Source organism: Coffea arabica, chromosome 7e (assembly GCF_036785885.1).
Source record: "Coffea arabica cultivar ET-39 chromosome 7e, Coffea Arabica ET-39 HiFi, whole genome shotgun sequence".
Taxonomy (NCBI): Eukaryota; Viridiplantae; Streptophyta; class Magnoliopsida; order Gentianales; family Rubiaceae; genus Coffea; species Coffea arabica.
Genome location: NC_092323.1, coordinates 30,995,981 through 31,008,319, shown reverse-complemented (window position 1 = coordinate 31,008,319; position 12,339 = coordinate 30,995,981).

The window sequence follows — 12,339 nt, the reverse complement described above, 5'->3', positions numbered from 1 at the left end:
AGCTAGTGAATTGTACAAGCAACTTTGGAATGGAACATTGCATGACTAACTTCACTCGACTTCGCTCAATCCGTACAAAAGCAGAAACACTAAACAAGGCAAAGTCAAGTTCGTTAGGAAAACTATAAACACTCGCCTTCCCATGCACAATCAGCTCACTTGATGCTTCACTCATCTCCTCAGATTTTTTTACCTCTTTTTCAATCTCACATTCCTCAACTTTTACCTCAAGTGCACTCTCACCACCATACTCAACTCGCTCTTTTTCAAGTTTTTGTTGGAGGAGAGTTGTTGACATGTCTCCTGCACTCAACTAACTCCTTCATCTATGGATAAAGTATTTGCATGCTTTGTTGTCGAATGAACCTCCTCCCTTCTCCTTGAATATAATGACTTTGAAGAGGTAGGTTGGACGTCAGGATGAAATTGTGGGGAACCCCTCCTCTTGACATCCTTATTCACCATTCGGTCAAGGCGTCTATGAAGAGGCTCGAAAGCTTCATCCAAACTCTGCTTGAATTCTTCCATCATGGCCACCATGTGTAGTTTAAAGTCCATTGTTTGGTCACCAACTCCACTAGACATGCTTAGGTAAACCTGCAAAAGAAAATAAGCAAACGACTTCTTCTCTCCTTCTTTTTTTTTTGGTACAATGTATAGGTCACTCACGCTTGTGTTTCACTCAAGTGTATCACTCTCTAATAGTCTCACCAAGCAATTCCTTGGCTTGCTAGTTGCTCGGGTTGAACAAATTAGGCGTCACCGCAAGGTACGTTCTTGACTAGTCAACAAGTGACACAAGATAGCAGCAAGGAATGGAGGTGAATGAAGGCCTAGACGCGATCTAAAACTCAGATTAGGACTAATGACTGAAAAAGAAGGCAAGACAAAATGCCTTCAAGGCTGAATTTTTGAAAATCGTAGAAGTACTCTACCCGACAACCCAAAATTCTGGAATTTGCGGAGCGTGCTGGTCCTCGGCCTTTTGGTCGGGGGTTTGGTGGTATTTTGGTGTTGCTTTGGTGTTAGTCAATCAGGTCTTCGACCTCCGCTGAGCTGTCGAGGGTCTCGCTGCCCGGTCGCGGAAGCAACTTAGGATCTTAGAGGACACGTTACGGAATCGACGGAGTTGAACCCAAACTCGGACCACTCAAGAACGAATTCAACGGCAGAGGATGCCACAATCAAGTGTGTTTGCTTGATTGATAAGTCAATAAACAACCTAGGAACCACACTAGGATGTTCAACTTAGCTTTCACAAGCTAGAGGAATTTGGCTTAATGGAAGACGAAATTCTGGAATTTTATAAATAACATCGCAAAAACTAAATGTACCATCAGCTTTAGGGCTATTTATAGCCTTGACTAAACCTAATAAAGCTTGGAAAGCATGAAGGGAAAATCGGCCAGCCCATTGGGTCTCTCTTGGCCGAAAGCTAACCTACTAATTAACTAGCTTAATGACTAGCTAAAGCACTATTGGACCTAAGGCCCACATGGCCGAAGCTAAGCTCAACAAGAGCTACTTAATCGAGGCCCAATCCTCCCTTTGAGGCTTGCTCATTCGTATCATTCCCCTCCTCTTGAAAAGGATTTGTCCTTAAATCTTGGGAAAAAGTGGTACTCCATGCAATGTGGGAGCGAGATGAATGAGCACCAGCCACGTCACATGTCGCTTGGACAACCTCGTGATGCTCTTGAACAAGGACATTCGCCAAGACAAGAAACACCTTGTAAAAAGCTTGTGAAAATTCCATGTAGCACTCCAAAACTCTCTCATCAACCCTTGGTCGTTTGCATGTCAAATTCAAACCCATAAAACAAATCACACAATTAGTATATGTAGGGTTAATACTACTTGACAACTTACGTTTCACATGCACTAGATAGGGATCTTCATGATGACTCTCATTCAGCTTAGAAAAATCTTGAATCTGATTGTGCAAGGTAGTATAATTCGACCCTAGTTGTTGCTGATTTGGCACTACTTGCCCATCTGGAGATAGAGCAATGAGCCATTCATGTTGCACTTCCGTGGAAGAATGAACCAGTGAGGTAAAAACAACATTCGGGTCTTGATTGACACACTTGTCTGCATCACCCAACATAAGTGGCAGCAATGAAGTGAAGGTCACACTCCAGACGAGTCACTTGAATTTGCGCCAGTTTGAGTTGATAAGATGATCTCATGGTGACCAGCTTTTGGATGTATGAATATGCATGGAAGATTACAAGCAGCTGGCACAAGCATGAAATCAGGTTGCAACTCTTTAATCAAAGCTGGAAAATTTCGAGCAGCCTTACAACCTACAAAAACAAAATGAGTCTCAGCTTGTTTTGAACCAGAAATTGGATACATAAGCAATGGAACGTCATTAATTAAGTGGTAAGAAGGTGTAGAATAAGAGTTAAATGCAAAAACTCCCCGTGACACGTGATTCCTTCCATCAATCGATTCAACTTGAGACTGCATTGATGGCTCTTTACATTTTCCTTCAAAATCTGCATAGGAAATACATGTGTGAGGATGGAAATAATGCTCAAAAGAACGTAAAGATGATGAATGAACCATGGGTAACAAACAAGAATAGAAATATGGAGTTCGAATTAATTCTCCATTGGTGCGGACAGATTCGGGTTGTTCCATGAAGTGATACCAAATAGATCTATCTCCTAGAAGACAAACTCCATGGAAGCTAGTGAATTGTACAAGCAACTTTGGAATGGAACATTGCATGACTAACTTCACTCGACTTCGCTCAATCCGTACAAAAGCAGAAACACTAAACAAGGCAAAGTTAAGTTCGTTAGGAAAACTATAAACACCCGCCTTCCCATGCACAATCAGCTCACTTGATGCTTCACTCATCTCCTCAGATTTTTTTACCTCTTTTTCAATCTCACATTCCTCAACTTTTACCTCAAGTGCACTCTCACCACCATACTCAACTCGCTCTTTTTCAAGTTTTTGTTGGAGGAGAGTTGTTGACATGTCTCCTGCACTCAACTAACTCCTTCATCTATGGATAAAGTATTTGCATGCTTTGTTGTCGAATGAACCTCCTCCCTTCTCCTTGAATATAATGACTTTGAAGAGGTAGGTTGGACGTCAGGATGAAATTGTGGGGAACCCCTCCTCTTGACATCCTTATTCACCATTCGGTCAAGGCGTCTATGAAGAGGCTCGAAAGCTTCATCCAAACTCTGCTTGAATTCTTCCATCATGGCCACCATGTGTAGTTTAAAGTCCATTGTTTGGTCACCAACTCCACTAGACATGCTTAGGTAAACCTGCAAAAGAAAATAAGCAAACGACTTCTTCTCTCCTTCTTTTTTTTTTGGTACAATGTATAGGTCACTCACGCTTGTGTTTCACTCAAGTGTATCACTCTCTAATAGTCTCACCAAGCAATTCCTTGGCTTGCTAGTTGCTCGGGTTGAACAAATTAGGCGTCACCGCAAGGTACGTTCTTGACTAGTCAACAAGTGACACAAGATAGCAGCAAGGAATGGAGGTGAATGAAGGCCTAGACGCGATCTAAAACTCAGATTAGGACTAATGACTGAAAAAGAAGGCAAGACAAAATGCCTTCAAGGCTGAATTTTTGAAAATCGTAGAAGTACTCTACCCGACAACCCAAAATTCTGGAATTTGCGGAGCGTGCTGGTCCTCGGCCTTTTGGTCGGGGGTTTGGTGGTATTTTGGTGTTGCTTTGGTGTTAGTCAATCAGGTCTTCGACCTCCGCTGAGCTGTCGAGGGTCTCGCTGCCCGGTCGCGGAAGCAACTTAGGATCTTAGAGGACACGTTACGGAATCGACGGAGTTGAACCCAAACTCGGACCACTCAAGAACGAATTCAACGGCAGAGGATGCCACAATCAAGTGTGTTTGCTTGATTGAAAAGTCAATAAACAACCTAGGAACCACACTAGGATGTTCAACTTAGCTTTCACAAGCTAGAGGAATTTGGCTTGATGGAAGACGAAATTCTGGAATTTTATTAATAACATCGCAAAAACTAAATGTACCATCAGTTTTAGGGCTATTTATAGCCTTGACTAAACCTAATAAAGCTTGGAAAGCATGAAGGGAAAATCGGCCAGCCCATTGGGTCTCTCTTGGCCGAAAGCTAACCTACTAATTAACTAGCTTAATGACTAGCTAAAGCACTATTGGACCTAAGGCCCACATGGCCGAAGCTAAGCTCAACAAGAGCTACTTAATCGAGGCCCAATCCTCCCTTTGAGGCTTGCTCATTCGTATCATTCCCCTCCTCTTGAAAAGGATTTGTCCTTAAATCTTGGGAAAAAGTGGTACTCCATGCAATGTGGGAGCGAGATGAATGAGCACCAGCCACGTCACATGTCGCTTGGACAACCTCGTGATGCTCTTGAACAAGGACATTCGCCAAGACAAGAAACACCTTGTATAAAGCTTGTGAAAATTCCATGTAGCACTCCAAAACTCTCTCATCAACCCTTGGTCGTTTGCATGTCAAATTCAAACCCATAAAACAAATCACACAATTAGTATATGTAGGGTTAATACTACTTGACAACTTACGTTTCACATGCACTAGATAGGGATCTTCGTGATGACTCTCATTCAGCTTAGAAAAATCTTGAATCTGATTGTGCAAGGTAGTATAATTCGACCCTAGTTGTTGCTGATTTGGCACTACTTGCCCATCTGGAGATAGAGCAATGAGCCATTCATGTTGCACTTCCGTGGAAGAATGAACCAGTGAGGTAAAAACAACATTCGGGTCTTGATTGACACACTTGTCTGCATCACCCAACATAAGTGGCAGCAATGAAGTGAAGGTCACACTCCAGACGAGTCACTTGAATTTGCGCCAGTTTGAGTTGATAAGATGATCTCATGGTGACCAGCTTTTGGATGTATGAATATGCATGGAAGATTACAAGCAGCTGGCACAAGCATGAAATCAGGTTGCAACTCTTTAATCAAAGCTGGAAAATTTCGAGCAGCCTTACAACCTACAAAAACAAAATGAGTCTCAGCTTGTTTTGAACCAGAAATTGGATACATAAGCAATGGAACGTCATTAATTAAGTGGTAAGAAGGTGTAGAATAAGAGTTAAATGCAAAAACTCCCCGTGACACGTGATTCCTTCCATCAATCGATTCAACTTGAGACTGCATTGATGGCTCTTTACATTTTCCTTCAAAATCTGCATAGGAAATACATGTGTGAGGATGGAAATAATGCTCAAAAGAACGTAAAGATGATGAATGAACCATGGGTAACAAACAAGAATAGAAATATGGAGTTCGAATTAATTCTCCATTGGTGCGGACAGATTCGGGTTGTTCCATGAAGTGATACCAAATAGATCTATCTCCTAGAAGACAAACTCCATGGAAGCTAGTGAATTGTACAAGCAACTTTGGAATGGAACATTGCATGACTAACTTCACTCGACTTCGCTCAATCCGTACAAAAGCAGAAACACTAAACAAGGCAAAGTTAAGTTCGTTAGGAAAACTATAAACACCCGCCTTCCCATGCACAATCAGCTCACTTGATGCTTCACTCATCTCCTCAGATTTTTTTACCTCTTTTTCAATCTCACATTCCTCAACTTTTACCTCAAGTGCACTCTCACCACCATACTCAACTCGCTCTTTTTCAAGTTTTTGTTGGAGGAGAGTTGTTGACATGTCTCCTGCACTCAACTAACTCCTTCATCTATGGATAAAGTATTTGCATGCTTTGTTGTCGAATGAACCTCCTCCCTTCTCCTTGAATATAATGACTTTGAAGAGGTAGGTTGGACGTCAGGATGAAATTGTGGGGAACCCCTCCTCTTGACATCCTTATTCACCATTCGGTCAAGGCGTCTATGAAGAGGCTCGAAAGCTTCATCCAAACTCTGCTTGAATTCTTCCATCATGGCCACCATGTGTAGTTTAAAGTCCATTGTTTGGTCACCAACTCCACTAGACATGCTTAGGTAAACCTGCAAAAGAAAATAAGCAAACGACTTCTTCTCTCCTTCTTTTTTTTTTGGTACAATGTATAGGTCACTCACGCTTGTGTTTCACTCAAGTGTATCACTCTCTAATAGTCTCACCAAGCAATTCCTTGGCTTGCTAGTTGCTCGGGTTGGACAAATTATGCGTCACCGCAAGGTACGTTCTTGACTAGTCAACAAGTGACACAAGATAGCAGCAAGGAATGGAGGTGAATGAAGGCCTAGACGCGATCTAAAACTCAGATTAGGACTAATGACTGAAAAAGAAGGCAAGACAAAATGCCTTCAAGGCTGAATTTTTGAAAATCGTAGAAGTACTCTACCCGACAACCCAAAATTCTGGAATTTGCGGAGCGTGCTGGTCCTCGGCCTTTTGGTCGGGGGTTTGGTGGTATTTTGGTGTTGCTTTGGTGTTAGTCAATCAGGTCTTGGACCTCCGCTGAGCTGTCGAGGGTCTCGCTGCCCGGTCGCGGAAGCAACTTAGGATCTTAGAGGACACGTTACGGAATCGACGGAGTTGAACCCAAACTCGGACCACTCAAGAACGAATTCAACGGCAGAGGATGCCACAATCAAGTGTGTTTGCTTGATTGATAAGTCAATAAACAACCTAGGAACCACACTAGGATGTTCAACTTAGCTTTCACAAGCTAGAGGAATTTGGCTTAATGGAAGACGAAATTCTGGAATTTTATTAATAACATCGCAAAAACTAAATGTACCATCAGCTTTAGGGCTATTTATAGCCTTGACTAAACCTAATAAAGCTTGGAAAGCATGAAGGGAAAATCGGCCAGCCCATTGGGTCTCTCTTGGCCGAAAGCTAACCTACTAATTAACTAGTTTAATGACTAGCTAAAGCACTATTGGACCTAAGGCCCACATGGCCGAAGCTAAGCTCAACAAGAGCTACTTAATCGAGGCCCAATCCTCCCTTTGAGGCTTGCTCATTCGTATCATTTCCCTCCTCTTGAAAAGGATTTGTCCTTAAATCTTGGGAAAAAGTGGTACTCCATGCAATGTGGGAGCTAGATGAATGAGCACCAGCCACGTCACATGTCGCTTGGACAACCTCGTGATGCTCTTGAACAAGGACATTCGCCAAGACAAGAAACACCTTTGTATAAAGCTTGTGAAAATTCCATGTAGCACTCCAAAACTCTCTCATCAACCCTTGGTCGTTTGCATGTCAAATTCAAACCCATAAAACAAATCACACAATTAGTATATGTAGGGTTAATACTACTTGACAACTTACGTTTCACATGCACTATTTAGGGATCTTCATGATGACTCTCATTCAGCTTAGAAAAATCTTGAATCTGATTGTGCAAGGTAGTATAATTCGACCCTAGTTGTTGCTGATTTGGCACTACTTGCCCATCTGGAGATAGAGCAATGAGCCATTCATGTTGCACTTCCGTGGAAGAATGAACCAGTGAGGTAAAAACAACATTCGGGTCTTGATTGACACACTTGTCTGCATCACCCAACATAAGTGGCAGCAATGAAGTGAAGGTCACACTCCAGACGAGTCACTTGAATTTGCGCCAGTTTGAGTTGATAAGATGATCTCATGGTGACCAGCTTTTGGATGTATGAATATGCATGGAAGATTACAAGCAGCTGGCACAAGCATGAAATCAGGTTGCAACTCTTTAATCAAAGCTGGAAAATTTCGAGCAGCCTTACAACCTACAAAAACAAAATGAGTCTCAGCTTGTTTTGAACCAGAAATTGGATACATAAGCAATGGAACGTCATTAATTAAGTGGTAAGAAGGTGTAGAATAAGAGTTAAATGAAAAAACTCCCTGTGACACGCGATTCCTTCCATCAATCGATTCAACTTGAGACTGCATTGATGGCTCTTTACATTTTCCTTCAAAATCTGCATAGGAAATACATGTGTGAGGATGGAAATAATGCTCAAAAGAAGGTAAAGATGATGAATGAACCATGGGTAACAAACAAGAATAGAAATATGGAGTTCGAATTAATTCTCCATTGGTGCGGACAGATTCGGGTTGTTCCATGAAGTGATACCAAATAGATCTATCTCCTAGAAGACAAACTCCATGGAAGCTAGTGAATTGTACAAGCAACTTTAGAATGGAACATTGCATGACTAACTTCACTCGACTTCGCTCAATCCGTACAAAAGCAGAAACACTAAACAAGGCAAAGTTAAGTTCGTTAGGAAAACTATAAACACCCGCCTTCCCATGCACAATCAGCTCACTTGATGCTTCACTCATCTCCTCAGATTTTTTTACCTCTTTTTCAATCTCACATTCCTCAACTTTTACCTCAAGTGCACTCTCACCACCATACTCAACTCGCTCTTTTTCAAGTTTTTGTTGGAGGAGAGTTGTTGACATGTCTCCTGCACTCAACTAACTCCTTCATCTATGGATAAAGTATTTGCATGCTTTGTTGTCGAATGAACCTCCTCCCTTCTCCTTGAATATAATGACTTTGAAGAGGTAGGTTGGACGTCAGGATGAAATTGTGGGGAACCCCTCCTCTTGACATCCTTATTCACCATTCGGTCAAGGCGTCTATGAAGAGGCTCGAAAGCTTCATCCAAACTCTGCTTGAATTCTTCCATCATGGCCACCATGTGTAGTTTAAAGTCCATTGTTTGGTCACCAACTCCACTAGACATGCTTAGGTAAACCTGCAAAAGAAAATAAGCAAACGACTTCTTCTCTCCTTCTTTTTTTTTGGTACAATGTATAGGTCACTCACGCTTGTGTTTCACTCAAGTGTATCACTCTCTAATAGTCTCACCAAGCAATTCCTTGGCTTGCTAGTTGCTCGGGTTGGACAAATTAGGCGTCACCGCAAGGTACGTTCTTGACTAGTCAACAAGTGACACAAGATAGCAGCAAGGAATGGAGGTGAATGAAGGCCTAGACGCGATCTAAAACTCAGATTAGGACTAATGATTGAAAAAGAAGGCAAGACAAAATGCCTTCAAGGCTGAATTTTTGAAAATCCAGAAGTACTCTACCCGACAACCCAAAATTCTGGAATTTGCGGAGCGTGCTGGTCCTCGGCCTTTTGGTCGGGGGTTTGGTGGTATTTTGGTGTTGCTTTGGTGTTAGTCAATCAGGTCTTGGACCTCCGCTGAGCTGTCGAGGGTCTCGCTGCCCGGTCGCGGAAGCAACTTAGGATCTTAGAGGACACGTTACGGAATCGACGGAGTTGAACCCAAACTCGGACCACTCAAGAACGAATTCAACGGCAGAGGATGCCACAATCAAGTGTGTTTGCTTGATTGATAAGTCAATAAACAACCTAGGAACCACACTAGGATGTTCAACTTAGCTTTCACAAGTTAGAGGAATTTGGCTTAATGGAAGACGAAATTCTGGAATTTTATTAATAACATCGCAAAAACTAAATGTACCATCAGCTTTAGGGCTATTTATATCCTTGACTAAACCTAATAAAGCTTGGAAAGCATGAAGGGAAAATCGGCCAGCCCATTGGGTCTCTCTTGGCCGAAAGCTAACCTACTAATTAACTAGCTTAATGACTAGCTAAAGCACTATTGGACCTAAGGCCCACATGGCCGAAGCTAAGCTCAACAAGAGCTACTTAATCGAGGCCCAATCCTCCCTTTGAGGCTTGCTCATTCGTATCATTCCCCTCCTCTTGAAAAGGATTTGTCCTTAAATCTTGGGAAAAAGTGGTACTCCATGCAATGTGGGAGCGAGATGAATGAGCACCAGCCACGTCACATGTCGCTTGGACAACCTCGTGATGCTCTTGAACAAGGACATTCGCCAAGTCAAGAAACACCTTTGTATAAAGCTTGTGAAAATTCCATGTAGCACTCCAAAACTCTCTCATCAACCCTTGGTCGTTTGCATGTCAAATTCAAACCCATAAAACAAATCACACAATTAGTATATGTAGGGTTAATACTACTTGACAACTTACGTTTCACATGCACTAGATAGGGATCTTCATGATGACTCTCATTCAGCTTAGAAAAATCTTGAATCTGATTGTGCAAGGTAGTATAATTCGACCCTAGTTGTTGCTGATTTGGCACTACTTGCCCATCTGGAGATAGAGCAATGAGCCATTCATGTTGCACTTCCGTGGAAGAATGAACCAGTGAGGTAAAAACAACATTCGGGTCTTGATTGACACACTTGTCTGCATCACCCAACATAAGTGGCAACAATGAAGTGAAGGTCACACTCCAGACGAGTCACTTGAATTTGCGCCAGTTTGAGTTGATAAGATGATCTCATGGTGACCAGCTTTTGGATGTATGAATATGCATGGAAGATTACAAGCAGCTGGCACAAGCATGAAATCAGGTTACAACTCTTTAATCAAAGCTGGAAAATTTCGAGCAGCCTTACAACCTACAAAAACAAAATGAGTCTCAGCTTGTTTTGAACCAGAAATTGGATACATAAGCAATGGAACGTCATTAATTAAGTGGTAAGAAGGTGTAGAATAAGAGTTAAATGCAAAAACTCCCTGTGACACGCGATTCCTTCCATCAATCGATTCAACTTGAGACTGCATTGATGGCTCTTTACATTTTCCTTCAAAATCTGCATAGGAAATACATGTGTGAGGATGGAAATAATGCTCAAAAGAAGGTAAAGATGATGAATGAACCATGGGTAACAAACAAGAATAGAAATATGGAGTTCGAATTAATTCTCCATTGGTGCGGAAGATTCGGGTTGTTCCATGAAGTGATACCAAATAGATCTATCTCCTAGAAGACAAACTCCATGGAAGCTAGTGAATTGTACAAGCAACTTTGGAATGGAACATTGCATGACTAACTTCACTCGACTTCGCTCAATCCGTACAAAAGCAGAAACACAAAACAAGGCAAAGTTAAGTTCGTTAGGAAAACTATAAACGAGTCGCCTTCCCATGCACAATCAGCTCACTTGATGCTTCACTCATCTCCTCAGATTTTTTTACCTCTTTTTCAATCTCACATTCCTCAACTTTTACCTCAAGTGCACTCTCACCACCATACTCAACTCGCTCTTTTTCAAGTTTTTGTTGGAGGAGAGTTGTTGACATGTCTCCTGCACTCAACTAACTCCTTCATCTATGGATAAAGTATTTGCATGCTTTGTTGTCGAATGAACCTCCTCCCTTCTCCTTGAATATAATGACTTTGAAGAGGTAGGTTGGACGTCAGGATGAAATTGTGGGGAACCCCTCCTCTTGACATCCTTATTCACCATTCGGTCAAGGCGTCTATGAAGAGGCTCGAAAGCTTCATCCAAACTCTGCTTGAATTCTTCCATCATGGCCACCATGTGTAGTTTAAAGTCCATTGTTTGGTCACCAACTCCACTAGACATGCTTAGGTAAACCTGCAAAAGAAAATAAGCAAACGACTTCTTCTCTCCTTCTTTTTTTTTTGGTACAATGTATAGGTCACTCACGCTTGTGTTTCACTCAAGTGTATCACTCTCTAATAGTCTCACCAAGCAATTCCTTGGCTTGCTAGTTGCTCGGGTTGGACAAATTAGGCGTCACCGCAAGGTACGTTCTTGACTAGTCAACAAGTGACACAAGATAGCAGCAAGGAATGGAGGTGAATGAAGGCCTAGACGCGATCTAAAACTCAGATTAGGACTAATGACTGAAAAAGAAGGCAAGACAAAATGCCTTCAAGGCTGAATTTTTGAAAATCGTAGAAGTACTCTACCCGACAACCCAAAATTCTGGAATTTGCGGAGCGTGCTGGTCCTCGGCCTTTTGGTCGGGGGTTTGGTGGTATTTTGGTGTTGCTTTGGTGTTAGTCAATCAGGTCTTCGACCTCCGCTGAGCTGTCGAGGGTCTCGCTGCCCGGTCGCGGAAGCAACTTAGGATCTTAGAGGACACGTTACGGAATCGACGGAGTTGAACCCAAACTCGGACCACTCAAGAACGAATTCAACGGCAGAGGATGCCACAATCAAGTGTGTTTGCTTGATTGATAAGTCAATAAACAACCTAGGAACCACACTAGGATGTTCAACTTAGCTTTCACAAGCTAGAGGAATTTGGCTTAATGGAAGACGAAATTCTGGAATTTTATTAATAACATCGCAAAAACTAAATGTACCATCAGCTTTAGGGCTATTTATAGCCTTGACTAAACCTAATAAAGCTTGGAAAGCATGAAGGGAAAATCGGCCAGCCCATTGGGTCTCTCTTGGCCGAAAGCTAACCTACTAATTAACTAGCTTAATGACTAGCTAAAGCACTATTGGACCTAAGGCCCACATGGCCGAAGCTAAGCTCAACAAGAGCTACTTAATCGAGGCCCAATCCTCCCTTTGAGGCTTGCTCATTCGT